Source organism: Sminthopsis crassicaudata, chromosome X (genome assembly GCF_048593235.1).
Source record: "Sminthopsis crassicaudata isolate SCR6 chromosome X, ASM4859323v1, whole genome shotgun sequence".
Lineage (NCBI taxonomy): Eukaryota > Metazoa > Chordata > Mammalia > Dasyuromorphia > Dasyuridae > Sminthopsis > Sminthopsis crassicaudata.
Genome location: NC_133623.1, coordinates 44,030,808 through 44,044,842, shown reverse-complemented (window position 1 = coordinate 44,044,842; position 14,035 = coordinate 44,030,808). Strand labels below are relative to the sequence as shown.

The window sequence follows — 14,035 nt, the reverse complement described above, 5'->3', positions numbered from 1 at the left end:
GTAAAATTACCCGTGCATATTTCTGGTAAATAAAAATATTAAAAAAAAAAAAAAAAAAAAAAAGTTAAAGTCAATCTAAAAACAAAACAAACAACAACAAAAAAATAAACAAAAAAATAAAAAGCTACATATATATATATGTATATATATATATATATGTAAAGGCTACCTTTTTCATCAGACTGGAGCTGAGTGGCAAATAGTTGGAGATAAGATCACTGAAAACTCCATGCTTTCTACATCATCAGGGGTACTCAGGAAAATATGTACTAAACTGAAGAGAAATTATCCAAAAGCAAGTCTTTTTAAAAATAGTACTTTCTTTTTTCCAATTACATGTAAAGATAGTGTTTAGCACTCTTCCAATTTTGAATTCCAAATTTTTCTCTCCCCCTCCCCAATACAACATTATAGGTTATACATGTACAATTAATGTTAAACATATTTCCACATTAATCATGTTATGAAAGAAGAAACTGAACAAAAGGGAAAAAGCACACATATACACACAAAGTGAAAATATCTTCAATTCATATTCAGACTCCAAAGTTCTTTCTCTGAATGTGAATTGCATTTTTCATCACGAGTCTTTTGGAATTGTATTGATTATTGCATTGATGAAAAGAGCTAAGGCAATCATGGTTGATCATTATGCATCATATGCAACAGCAAATTTATTCATTTCTTCTAATAATTGTTCTTATTTATCGTATTATATTATTATTGTTATTCACTTCAGGGAAATGACATTACACAACTCTGGACAAAACTAACTTTTATTCAAGGTCCTGTGTCCTATGATAGCCAAGGAGGCAAACTCTATCCTGTGGCTGGCAAGGCTTAAATCCTTTTGAACTAGAAGAACTTGTCAATGAACCAATGTGATTAAAGGTTAAACACTGTCAGGGGAGTTTGTGAAGCCCTGTCCTCCCTTCCAACCACTAAGTGCCAAGGTAATTGAATTCTTTTCTGCCTGATTTATCCTCTACACCCAGCTTCACTCCACTTGCCAAGGAGCTGTCACAATGGTTTGAAGATCAAAGAATCAATAAAAGGAGATAATGGAAGTAGAGCATTTTCTGAAACACTTCCCCCATACCTCTCAGCAGAGGACCTCACTTCCTACTCTACTGAGAAAATAGAGGACATCCATTTTGAACTCCCTCTCTTCAACATCTTAACCCCCCCCCCACACACACACACACACATGATCCTAGTTCTCTTTGCCTTTAATCTCTGTTGGGAGGCAGGTATTCTCTTCCCTCAGGACAAGTTGTCTATTTGAGCTCTTGACCTCATCCCCACCTGTCTCCTCCAGTAACTTATCTTCACAATTTTGGACCTTCTTTAGTTTTTGGACTGCCCTATTCCTGCTACAAATAGACACCACCAGCACCAACCATCCTGAAAAAAAACCCAAACCTCTTTATTAACATATACTCAAAGTACTTTATAATAGCCAAATGCCCACTCAGTCTCAATCAATACCTCTATGCAATCATTTGCCAAGTATTGTTATCTCTCCCTGGACAATATCTTGAATGACCACCATCTTACTTTAAGCTTTCATCACCACTTGCCTGGACTATTGTAACTGCCTCCTAATTGTTCCCCTTTCCTCAAGTCTCTCCCCACTTCAGTTCATCCCACACATGATATAGAGATTTTCCTTAAGCGCAGTTTTGACCATGTCATTCCTTTACTCACTAAATTCTTCCCTTCCCCCCCCTAAGGCTGGGGTTAAGTGACTTGCCCAGGGTCACACAGCTAGGATGTGTTAAGTGTCTGAGATCAGATTTGAACTCGGGTCCTCCTGAATTCAGGGCTGGTGCTCTATCCACTGCACCACCTAGCTGCCCCACTCACTAAATTCTAATATCTCCTTATTGTTTCTCAAATCAAATACCCAAGCCTGTTTGGTATTGTATCTCCTGCCCACCCCCCAGGACCTTCTTCAGGATAAGCATGGCACCCCTGCTTCTACCTACTGGGACATACAAGATACAATTTTTACTGCCTGTCAAGAGGCTGAATGACAAGGAAGGACTTCACTTTAATCTTGTTCATCTTACACTGGTCCTTTCTCCAATCATTGATACTCTTCCTGGACTTGCTCCTTATACTCTCATCCCCTTATACACATTCCATCCTAATGATTGTAAACCCCTGTGTGTCAATGCACAACCCTCATTTCCCAGTCTTCAACTCACTACTCCCTTTTGCTCATCCACTTCAACCCAGCTCCCACAGTGCCCCCTCCAGCTTGGCCCATCCCTCCCTTCCTTAAGCCTTCTGGAATGCATGTTCCATAATGAACAAACTTCCTTTCCTCTTAAACTTTTCTTTTTCACTCTTCCCATATCCTGGACCTCACTGACATATGGCTCCTTCCTAATGATACCAGTTCCCTTGCCACCCTTTCAAGAACTGCCTAAACTTTCTCTCATATCCTCTGATTTATTGGTTCTAATGGTGAAGTTAGAATGATAGTCTCTTCATTACCATTTCTACATGCTCCCTTGACCTCTTTCACTAAGCAGCCTTTCTTCCTTTGAGGTTCATGGTACCCAAATTTATTGCTCAATCCAGATCCTGGTGGCTATTATCTATTGACCATTAGGACAGTCGTCTCCTTTCTTCAGTGAGTTCATTGTCTAGCTCATGGTCTTTCTCTTTTACCTATCTCCTGTCTTCTCACTAGGGAACTTCAACATATATATTGATAGTTCCTCAAATGGCTCAACATTGGAATTTCTCGATCTACTCCATCTCCTGCCCTACTCTACCTTAGCTACACACAGAGATGGTCACATCATTGATCTTGCCATCATCACCCATAAATGTTCCACTTCCATGCTTACAAATTAGAACTCTTTTATATAATCCTTATACTTTATCAGTCTATTTTCTCACTGCCTAATAATCCCTAGCATTTGATATGATTTCAGTTCACTTTATGAATCTCTTTTTTTTTTTTCCTGGACATCACTCTTTCACTGGGTGTACTCTCCTTCCTTCCTAGCGCAACACTTTGTGTATCAATTCAACTTGATATGAACATCCACTTTCAAATCCTTTGCCTCCTCATCTTATCACCCAACATACCTGGCCAAATCTCAACTCTACTTCCTCTAATTCATATGCTGTTCAACAGACCTGGGGAAATTTTGAAACTATGCTGACTGGACCCACGACAAATTTATGTTATTCAGTGTCAACTGGGCCCTCCATGGAGGAAGACAAATATTCTATTCCTACTAACTTTGCTATACCACTCTCCATGAAAGCTGTACCAAACATTTTCTTTTTTTTTTTTTTCCTTTTTTATTTTCAGCTCATCAGATTCTTTTTTTAAAAATTAATTTTTTAATTATAACATTTTTTTGACAGTACATATGCATAAGTAATTTTTTTACAACATTATCCCTTCTGTTCCGAATTTTTCCCCTCTTTCCCTACACCCCCTCCCCTAGATGGCAGGCATTCCCATACATATTAAATATCTTATAGTATATCCTATATACCAAACATTTTCACTCCCCTCAAATCTTACACAACACTCCTCCACACCCTTTATTAACTGGGGAATCTAGCATTAAAATTCACTAAAAAAAAAAAAAAAGACGATGACCACGAAGAAAATGTCATCTTCCACTATCTTCCTTCTCTCCAGTTTCAAGTAAAGAAGTGGCCCTTTTCCTTGATCTGCATTATTAGTTCCTCACCTGGAGCTGCCCACACTAAAGAAAACACAGAGCCTGTCTAAACAAATAAATGACATTGTAACTCTAGGACAGGCATTATTGGTTGGATGGTGGCCAAGAAGTGAGTGCTAGAGGAAACCAGGAATTCTAAGAAGCAAAGATGAGGAAACAGTATATTCCAAATATGTTTATCAGGGTCTTAGAATCTGGAAATTTAAGTGTTACCATGCTGTGAAGAACTTCAGAACCAAATGGATGTGTGGACTTGATTTTTAGAAGAAACAGGGAGACTCTGGAGTTTAAGGAACAGAGGAATGACAAGGTCAATCCTGTGGTTTAGGAGAAGCACTGACAGTTGGGTAGAGGATAGGCTGATGTGGGGAGAGACTTGAGGCTAAGAGGCTAGTTAGAAGGCCATTACAGTAGTCCCACCAAAGGTGGTGAGCATGTGAGTGAAGATGGTGGCTGTGTGAAGAGAGGGGACAGGGGCTAGGGGAATACCAGATAAGCAGGGGAGTAGCTATGGTACCCTCAGGGCATACAAAGGGCCTGTGGGTCTCAATGAAGGTAAAGAAAGCAGAGAGATTTTTTGTCTCTTCAAATTGGCGAAGGATCAAGGAGTAGAGGTTCGGAAGAAGGCAGACAACCAAGTGTCAGAACAAGGAAATTACAACCTTCAACCTTCATATCCTTTCCTCTGAAGGGAACAAAATGGCCTCTACCCTTTACTTCCAGAACTTTGGAAAATGCATGGCACATAGTAAGGGGCTCAGTAAATCCTTATTGACTTTCAGCATTTTACCCAATGTACAACCTACCTCTGACCCATTAAAAATCACCACCATATGGAGTCCCCCAGCCCCCTATCTATAGACTTCAACTAGAAAAGGTCTTAATCATATCCCTTTAAGTCTGCAGGACTTTTGTGCCTTATATTTTATTGGTAAGCTAATTAAAGCCTGGCCTATATTTTAAAAAGAAAAAGCCTAGAAAAATAAAAAATGGGCAAGTGATGAAAATATTTTAATGGCAAATAGAAGACTTTATCAAATGACCTAGGAGAGAATAAAGGGCCATTGGTGGGAAAACTATTGAGGCAAGGAGGCTAATTAACAAGGCTTTTGTGGTAGTGCAGGCCAGAGGTATTGAGAGTCCAGAATTAGGGTGAGAGCTGCGAAGGGCATTGAGATGAGGAGCCAGAGAAGCAGGAGACAGCAGTGGGACCCTCAGGGAAGAAGGACTCAGCAAATCAGATTTGGGATCCAGTGATAACAATGGAAGGAGAGAGGCTCCTTCGGTCTCCTTAGGTTGGCCTGGAAACTACAGAGTCAGGGTTGGGGTAGAAAGGGGAAGGTACAAAAAGCATCAGTTGTCAGAGGAAGGAGGCTATGTCTTGAACCTCTTTCTCTTCATTTTTCCTGTGAGGCACCAATGATTTCCCCTTGCCAATTCCATTTTCCTGCCAAATAAGGTCTTTCCCCTACCTCAATCAAGCATAGGTTTCTCAGGCACAATGGAATGATTATGGGTAAGAGAAAGGGTCTTGATACATTTTTCCTCTGGGTGGATGGTGGACATCATGGAAGGGAACAGATATATTCTGATAGGGACAAAACCAGAACTCAGCAAGGTAAGTGGCACAGAGCAGGCATTCACACAGTGCTCCTTGACTTCCACCATCATCTCTCCCAAACACAGAATTCACCTTCAATCCTGCGAACAGTCTAATCAGTTAGTCTGGAGTCAGGGAGGCTCCAGAGTAAACCCTAGTCCTCTTGACATGTAGCACTGAGAAAGAGAATTTTCCGCCCTTTCAAGACTGTGAGGAGAGAGCTTAGACAGTTGCCTGGGACACAGGCAGGTTGGGACTTGCCCTGGATCACACAGAGTCAGTCAGTCAAAAAGCATTTGTTAAGAGCTTTCTATGTGCCAGGCACTGGCCTACACTGTAGTGATGGAAAAGAAAAGCAAAAAAAAGCAGTTCCTGCCCTCTAAGAACTGAAATTTTAATATGAGAGAGAACTAATAATCTGAGCAGCCCAGGCTTTGGGGGTTTGGGGAAGTGGAAAAGGCTTGCAGAATGAGGATTTGAGCTGTCTTGAAAGACACCAAGGAAACTGAAATAAAGGGGGGAAGAGGGGAGAGAGTATGCCAGACATAAAGGACACCCAGAGCAGCTCAATCTTAAGAGTACAAGGATGATTCATAAAGAAATGTGGATTATAAAAGTTAATATAGATGTATAACCAGAAAAAAAATTAATTAAAAAACCCAATAATGCCATTGGGGAAAGTCTAACAAAAGAATTAAAATACAATAAAACATTAAAAAAAAAAAAAAAAAGTAGAGAGAGCCAGGAAGGCTGACTTTTGCCTTTCTCTTTTAACCCCAGCAATTAGCAGAGTGCCTAGCACATTGTATGCACTAAATAAATGCCTTTTGACTGGCTGTGTGTCAAACTCCTGGCTCACCCAACCAGATTAAAATATAAATGGAAAATATTTCACAAATAAACAAAAATACAATAAATATAAACATTAAAAAACAAACAAAGCTAATTGGTGGCCATCAGAGATCCTTTGAAGTGAATTAGTAGTCTCCTTTCTATTTGAGTTTGACCACAAAGGTGTCAAATCCAACAACTTTCTCCAGAGGTATGATTTGATTTGAAAGAGCCCTGTCTTTCAAAGACTACAAATCAGAAGGGGCCAGATTATGAAGAGCTTTCAATGACAGAGACTTTATATTTGATCTCTCCCTTTTTTGTTATAGCATTCTTATTTAAATTGTTTTTCAACATTCACATTTATAAGATTTTTATTTTTATTTTTTTCTCCTTTCATTCCTCCCTTCCTCCCTTACCTTGGCAAGCAATCTGAAATAGGTTATATGTGTGCAATCATATTAAACATTAGATTTGTTCTCAAAGATAAGAGGAAGCCTGTGATTGAGAAAGGGTTGGAGTAGAGAGAGAAGTGTAGCAGGTAAAGCAGTTATTTTGAGGTGGCCAGGTGGCACAAGGGAAGAGTACTGAGCCTGAGACCAGGAAACTCTGAAGCTCCAATCTAGACTGAGACAGAGTGACCTTGTTTAAGTCATTTGACCTCTGTCTGGCTCAGTTTCCATATCAATAAAGTAGGATGAATAAAAGCCAGTACCTGTGGCTGTTATTGTGAGGGGGGAAATTAATCCTTTTTGTAAAATCTTCTATAAATGCATGTATAAAAAAGAACTGTGAATGTTAGTTGGAAGGCTATCACAATGGACTAAGCCAGAATGGGAGAGAGGAAGGGGACCAGACTGCTGCGGCCCGGCCCCCTGTGGGTACAGTGAGTCAGAAAATGGGAAGAGGATCTTAAAGAAAGAAAAGAAAGGCGAGGGGCTGCAGCCTTTGTCGCTGGTGGTTGCCATGGAGACAGCAGAGTGTGGGGGTTGGGGGAGAGAGCTGAGGCTGAGACTGTTGAGTACTGAAAGGCGTGGCTGCTCTCCAGCTCTCCAATGGAGCATCACTGGCTTTCTCTCGCCACCTCTGTTGCTAGGGGCAACCCTCCCCCCCCCCAGCACCATGAGCTACAGAGTATCAGGCTTGCTCTGCCAGCATCCCAAAAGAGCAGAATGAATGTGGCCAAGGAAAAGGGTGTCTTTTTCTCCTGGGGCATGGGTGGAAGGGGGTCTGATCCGCATCATGCTAGAGGCAAGGGGCCACCCCCCCAAAAAAAAAAACTCCTCTTGACTGCAGGGAGGAGGGGGTCTATAGGGGCCCTCTGAATTCCTCCTGTCCTGATGTCTATTACAAAAATTGGTCAGCCAGAGCTAGGCAGTCAATACCGAAGACCAGATCTCTGGGGGGACTGAGGTCCTCAGATCTATCCAGGGATGTGGCCACAGTTGCCAACAAGCATTTCCTAAGGGCTTAGTTTGGGTCCAGCAAAGATCTGGGCAGAGACCTACTTTGAAAGAGAGGGCTCTTTCAAATCAAATCAAACCTCTGGAGAAAGTTGTTGGATTTGACACCTTTGTGGTCAAACTCAAATAGAAAGGAGACTACTAATTCACTTCAAAGGCTCTCTGATGGCTACCAATTAGCTTTGTTTGTTTTTTAATGTTTATATTTATTGTATTTTTGTTTATTTGTGAAATATTTTCCATTTATATTTTAATCTGGTCGGGTGAGCCAGGAGTTTGACACACAGCCAGCCAAAAGGCATTTATTTAGTGCATACAATGTGCTAGGCACTCTGCTAATTGCTGGGGTTAAAAGAGAAAGGCAAAAGTCAGCCTCTTCCCTCAAGGAATTGACTTTCTAAGGCAAGAAGCAACAAGGAAATAAATAACAGGGCACATTTTTGTTGTGGCTCAGTGGGAGGATTCTTCTTGACCCTATTCTGGGCTTTTCTTGGCAAAGATACTGGAATGGTTTGCCATTTCCTTCTCTTACTCATTTTACAGAAAAGGAAACTTACCCAGGATCATACAGGTAGCAAGTATATAAGTCCAGATTTGAAGTCAGAAAGATTAGTCTTTGTGATGTCCCAAGCTAGGCACATAGGGGGCATAGGTGGAGGGGATCTAGAAAGAGAATGCACTAGGGTCTCTGGAGCAGAAAGGCCTCCTACTAAAAGAAGGAAGGAAGGATAGCTTTGAGTTGATTCTTCGAGGAAGTCAGAAAAACTAAGAGAGGTGAAGGGAGCAGAACATATCAAGTATAAAGGACAGTGCAGTTCTAGAGTACATAGAGGTGAGGAAGGGATAAAAAGGCTAGAAAGAAAACTGAGGCTTGTGTGGATGTGGACTGTGGGAGAGGGGATTTGAACTTAGATCCTCAATTCCAAAGCCAGTGTTCATTCTCCTGGAATGCAGTTTCCCTCCCAACTCTCAATCTGTAATTCTGTGATTCAACCACGTGGAGGGTCAAACCTGGACCTTAGTCTCCCCTGGTCCTGTGACTGCTACAGACTGGGCAAGTATCTGGACAAAGAGGAAAAACTATCTCATTTCCAGTACCTTTCCCCTAAGGGGAGGCAGGGAGGCAGGGAGGCCTACATCTGAGCTGATTCTCCAGGAGAAGAGGCCTTTATATTTGTTCCTAGAGGTACTAGGCATGGATTCTCTGCTGGAGCACAGACTGCCATGGGGAAAAACTTGAAGCAAGTAAACTAGTCATTTTGACTAGTGGCACAAAGGATAGAATACTGGAGCTCCAATTTGGACTCAGCTATTTACTGACTATATTTCCTTAGGAAAGTGACTTCATTTCTGCCTGCCTCAGTTTCCTCAGCCATAAAATGAGAATAATAAAAGCACCCACCTCCCTGAATGGTATTAGGTTTCACTTTGCATTAGGCTTGCAAAATGAAAAAAGATCCTATTGCTTAAAATATACAAATGAAATTAATATCTAAATACTAGTTAGAGGGGATGAAAATTGAATGAAAGGGAGAACTGGAACAAAGCACAATGACTCAGCAAAGACCACCTGGGTCTCCTTAAAGCAAGGAGAGAGGATCCCATCTTCAATTTATTTGGAAGCTGGGAGTGGCAAAGGTGACACAGGGGAGTAGATCACATTTTGTCAGAGGGAGGGGGCCACTCACTCCTTTTCCCCCAACCCTTAGATGAGGAAATCTTCCTTTTGCTCCCTTCTTCTTTCCCCAAGCAGGGCCCCTCCTCCACCAGGGACCTTCTCACCTAAGGCAATGAAACATCTGGCCTCTCAGCCACTGGGGCACAAAGGAGCTAATGTGGGTGGAGAAAAAAGGTAAATGGGGGAGGGGAAGGGTGCATTTCTACAGTTTCCAGAAAAGGGATATGTCTGCACATTTTTTAGTGCTTAACAGCATACTGCTGGGCACATAGTAGGTAATCAATAAATGTCTTCCGACTTCACTTATTGACTTCATTCATAGAACCCATAACATACACAATGTTTCCAAATTAGTTCTATATTGTCTCCTAAACTTGGAGGAATTTGTCTCTTAACCCTGTTTGCCTCAGCTTCCTCATCTGGAACATGAACTGAAAAAGGAAATGGCAAAACCACTCCAATATCTTTGCTTTCACCCAAAAAAATTCACAGTCAGACATGACTGAAAGGACTAAACAAAAGTTGATGTACTCCAGAATTTACGAAAGGAGAATTGGGGGATGGGAAGAAGGAAGAGATTATTCAGGGAGCACAAAGAAAGCAGGATATGGGCCATAATCATGGAAATGAAAGGAGATGGGCTTCTTTTTGTCTCTGACAATACTGAAGGGGAATTGGGCTGGAGATGTGCAGACCAACTAGTGGTAAAAGGAAGGGGGGTAGAGCCTGCCCTTGTTTCCCTTTATCCCTTGAATTGGAATTCTGTGACTTCTGCATGTCTACTCCACTTTTCTGTGATGCCCAACAGGACCTTTTCCCTGGTAGGGATACCCCTTACCCAGATGAGCCCCTACAAATTCAACAAGGACGTCTTGCTAACTCCTGTCTCCTGGATAGGTTTCTCTTGAAGGACCTTGGTCATCAATTGTTAAAAAATAAATTTATTTTAACGTGATTGGGGGGATTACATATATATATATATATATATATAATTTATATACTCCAAGTCATAGTTAATGAAAGAAATAGGGAAAGAGATGATCCAGGGCCTCAGAAGGCACAGTAACTCAGAAAACAGGATATGGGTCATAATGATGGAAATGGAAGGAGACAGCTCTTTTTGTCTCCTCTGGCACCTGAGAACACTGAATGGAGACTGTGCTGGAGATTTGCAAATTACTTAGTGGTGTGGGGAGGGGACCAAAGTCTACCCCAGTTCTTTGGATTGGAATTCTGTGGCTATTTCTATATTAGCCATGCTACAAAAGAGAACACAGAACAAAATTTTCAAAACCACAAGAAAGATAAAGTTTTAAAAATATGCTTTAATCTACATTCAGACTCCCTCAGTTCTTTCTTTGGAGGCAGATAGCATTTTTCATCATGAATCCTTTGCAATTGTCTTAGATCATTTTATTTCTGAGAAGAGCTAAGTTATTCATAGTTAATCATTGTACAATCTTGCTGTTACTGTGTACAATGTTCTCCTGGTTCTGTTTACTTTACTTTGCATCACCATGCATTTTTGAAAAAGAAATTTCTTTGGATGTCTTCTAATTATGTTCAACACACACACACACACACACACACACACACACACACACACACACACACCAGTTACTAACCCACCTAAAATTACTGTCATGCTAACTCTCAAACTGACAAGTTGCAAGACTGGCAGGCTTTAGCTAGCACCAGCTACAAAAGAGCCCCTTTAAAGCCCTTCCAGCCTGGGAGGATGGGTCATCCACTGGGTTGGGTCTGTGGTACTTTGAGGGCCCCTCAGAATTCCTCTAGTCCAACCAAGTGATGAGGGGATTGAGGCCACACAGGAATCTTGCTCAAGATAACACATCCCAAACTTTGGCCTTTTCTAAATGGACCAGAATACTCAGATCCATCACATAGATTTGGAAACTGTCAATTAAAAAGCATTTATTAGGGGTACCTAGCACCGGCCCTGAAGTCAGGAGGACCTGAGTTCAAATCCAGCCTGAGACACTTAACAACACTCCCTAGCTGTGTGACCTTGGGCGAGTCACTTAACCCCAATTGCCTCAGCAAAAAAAAAAAAAAAAAAATTAAGAGTTGTATGCGATATTCAGGAAAGACAAGTACTACGAATGACTTAGCTCTTCACAGCAATACAATGATCTAAGACAATTCCAAAGGACTCATGATGAAAAAATGCTATCTGCCTCCCAAGAAAGAACTGAGGGAGTCTGAATGCAAATCAAAGCATATTTTTTAAATTTAATTTTTCTTTTTCTTTTCTTTTTTTTTTTTAATTTGGTCTGTGTTCTTTTTTATAACATGGCTAATATGGAAATAGCCACAGAGGTGGCAGTATAGAACAACCACACCTTGTTCGAGGGCTTGTTGAACCCTTTTCTGAGCTGTTTATTCACTGTTGGTGTTCACCTTTCCCCCAACTGTCACCTGTGGCTCTAAAAAGCTGTAGCATGTACAACAGCTATACCCTGGCAAAATGATCTCAGCAGATGAGCTAAAGCAGGTTAGGGGCAGTCAAGAGGCCTCAGATCTATCAGTGAGTTAGGGGGATGTCTACAGCAAGCACGTGAAGACTTTCCCTGGCAGAATGGGTAGATGAGTACAATGTTCCAATGGCCATGAAGGTAGCTGAAGCAGGCACTATGGAGGGATTAGAACTTGGTCAGACATTGAAGACACCACGGTCATTCATTTTATTCCAGGCCACTGCCAATCATCTTGACTTTTCTTCTACCACTGGACTTAGAGTGAGGTTGAAAGCTGCCTCACTTAAATCAAATACAAGATTAAGCCAAGATATCACCCTGTGATGTTGTTGGATCTCTCTGAAAACAGACAGGGAACAATAACATTAGGGACTTACTATTTGCCAGGTACTGTGCTGAAGTTATGGAGAGACAGGGGGAGAAGGAGAAGGAAAGACAATCTTTGACCTTAAGGAACTGACATCTAATGGAAGGGAGAGCCAGTAATCTGGGAGGCCAAGGGTATGAGGGCTTTCAAGAAGGGAGCTGGAAAGGCCTCCTGCAGAATATGGAGTTAGAAGAAGCCAAGAAAAGGATTGAAAGAAACTAGGAAAGTAAAAGATAGGGGTAGCAGGCAAGAATATGCTAGCCATAAGAGATGGTCAAGAGTAGCTCAGTCTTAGAGTATATGTAAAGGCTTGAAAGGTGATATATGAATATGATATATGAAGGTATCACCTCATACTTATCAAATTGGCTAAAATGATAGAAAAGGAAAATGAGAAATGATGGAAAAGAGGAAAACTGGGACACTAATGCATTGGTGGTGAAATTATGAACTGATCCAAACATTTTGGAAAGCAATTTGGATCTATACTCAAGGGCTATCAAACTGTGCAGGCCCTTTGATCCAGCAGTGCCATTACTGGATCCCAAAAAGATCATAAAAGAGGGAAAAGGACCCACCTGTACAAAAATATTTATGGCAGCTCTTTTTTAATTAAAGCTTTTAATTTTCAATATATACATATGAATGATTTTATTTTTCTTTTTTAATTATATTAAAATTATATTATATCAACGTGTGCTTGGTGACTTCCCCAGAAACCTCAACACAACTTATCTGTGCACACAAACATGCACATGTCCTGCCTGACCTTGGACTAGCCGCCTAGGTGACAAAGTTGCCCACGGCAGTGGGACCAGGCACAGCATGAGGCGGCCCCCTGTGGTCACGACCCCCCCCCCCCCCCACGTGCAGGTTGGCAAACCGTTGGGCAGAGGCGCGTGCAAACCGCGGTCCTGCCGAGTGCGCAGGCGCCGAGCTCGTGGTTCGCGTAGTCCTCGCGCCGCAGCGGCCGTTCTCCTGGGTGTTGTGGCGCGAGGAGGGTGGGGGAGGGCTCCCGCTGCAGCTCGTGGAACTCGAGCTTGCCCACTGTGGCGCCCGTTCCTGGGAATTGCCAATTCCTTGTCAAAATACGTTTTGCGTGGCCTTAATGTGGGCCGCGCACTGTGCCTTGCTCTGCAGATTTAAAAATGAACCGTTAAAGAACTCAACCGGACCCCATTGAACTGACCAGAGAAGCAGCCAGTGTCAGGGGGGAGGGGAGGGAGCAGCTGACCAGACCTCCCGCACAATGGAAGGCCAAGGAAACTGAGACGCGGGGGTTTGGGCAGGATGGAGGACCCAGAGCCCAGAGCGGCAGCCTATGCCAGCCCTAGGGGGACAGCTGGATTCTAGGGTGCAAGCAGAGCAGGAAATGTGGCTGAAGGACTGCTCATGGCAACAGAGGGCTTTTTGTTTGATCCTGGAGGTAATAAGAGTTTCTCTGTGGAGAATGGGTTGAAGAAGGGAGAGGCCTGAGGCAGGCAAATCAGTTATTTTGAGCGAGTGAGGTGGCACAAGGGATAAAGTACGAGACCCGGTGCCAGGAAACCTCGAGCTCTTATTCACTCTCAGACACTCACCCAGTGACCCTGGACAAAGCACTTCATACATGGTTTTTATTTCTGTAAAATGGGGATTATAATGGCATATATCTATAATATTGGTAAAGTTGCTTTGCAAACCTTAGAATACTATATAAACATATACGTGTGTATGAATATATATCTATATATGTGTGTGTATGTATATATACATACATTTATATACATACACACACATTTATAGATACATATACATATATAGATAAAGTTTATGAATGCTGGTTATTATTTTCAGCAGGATATTGAGTGGATGAACAGAGAAATAGAGAGGGTGGGCAAAA

At 41.9% G+C, this 14,035-nt stretch overlaps 1 long non-coding RNA gene across 1 annotated transcript in view; it reads left to right on the top strand.

Moving 5' to 3' along the window:
* LOC141549145 (uncharacterized) overlaps positions 1-14,035 on the top strand; it is a 29,984-nt gene that overhangs the window by 10,798 nt on the left and 5,151 nt on the right. The window lies entirely within an intron of this gene.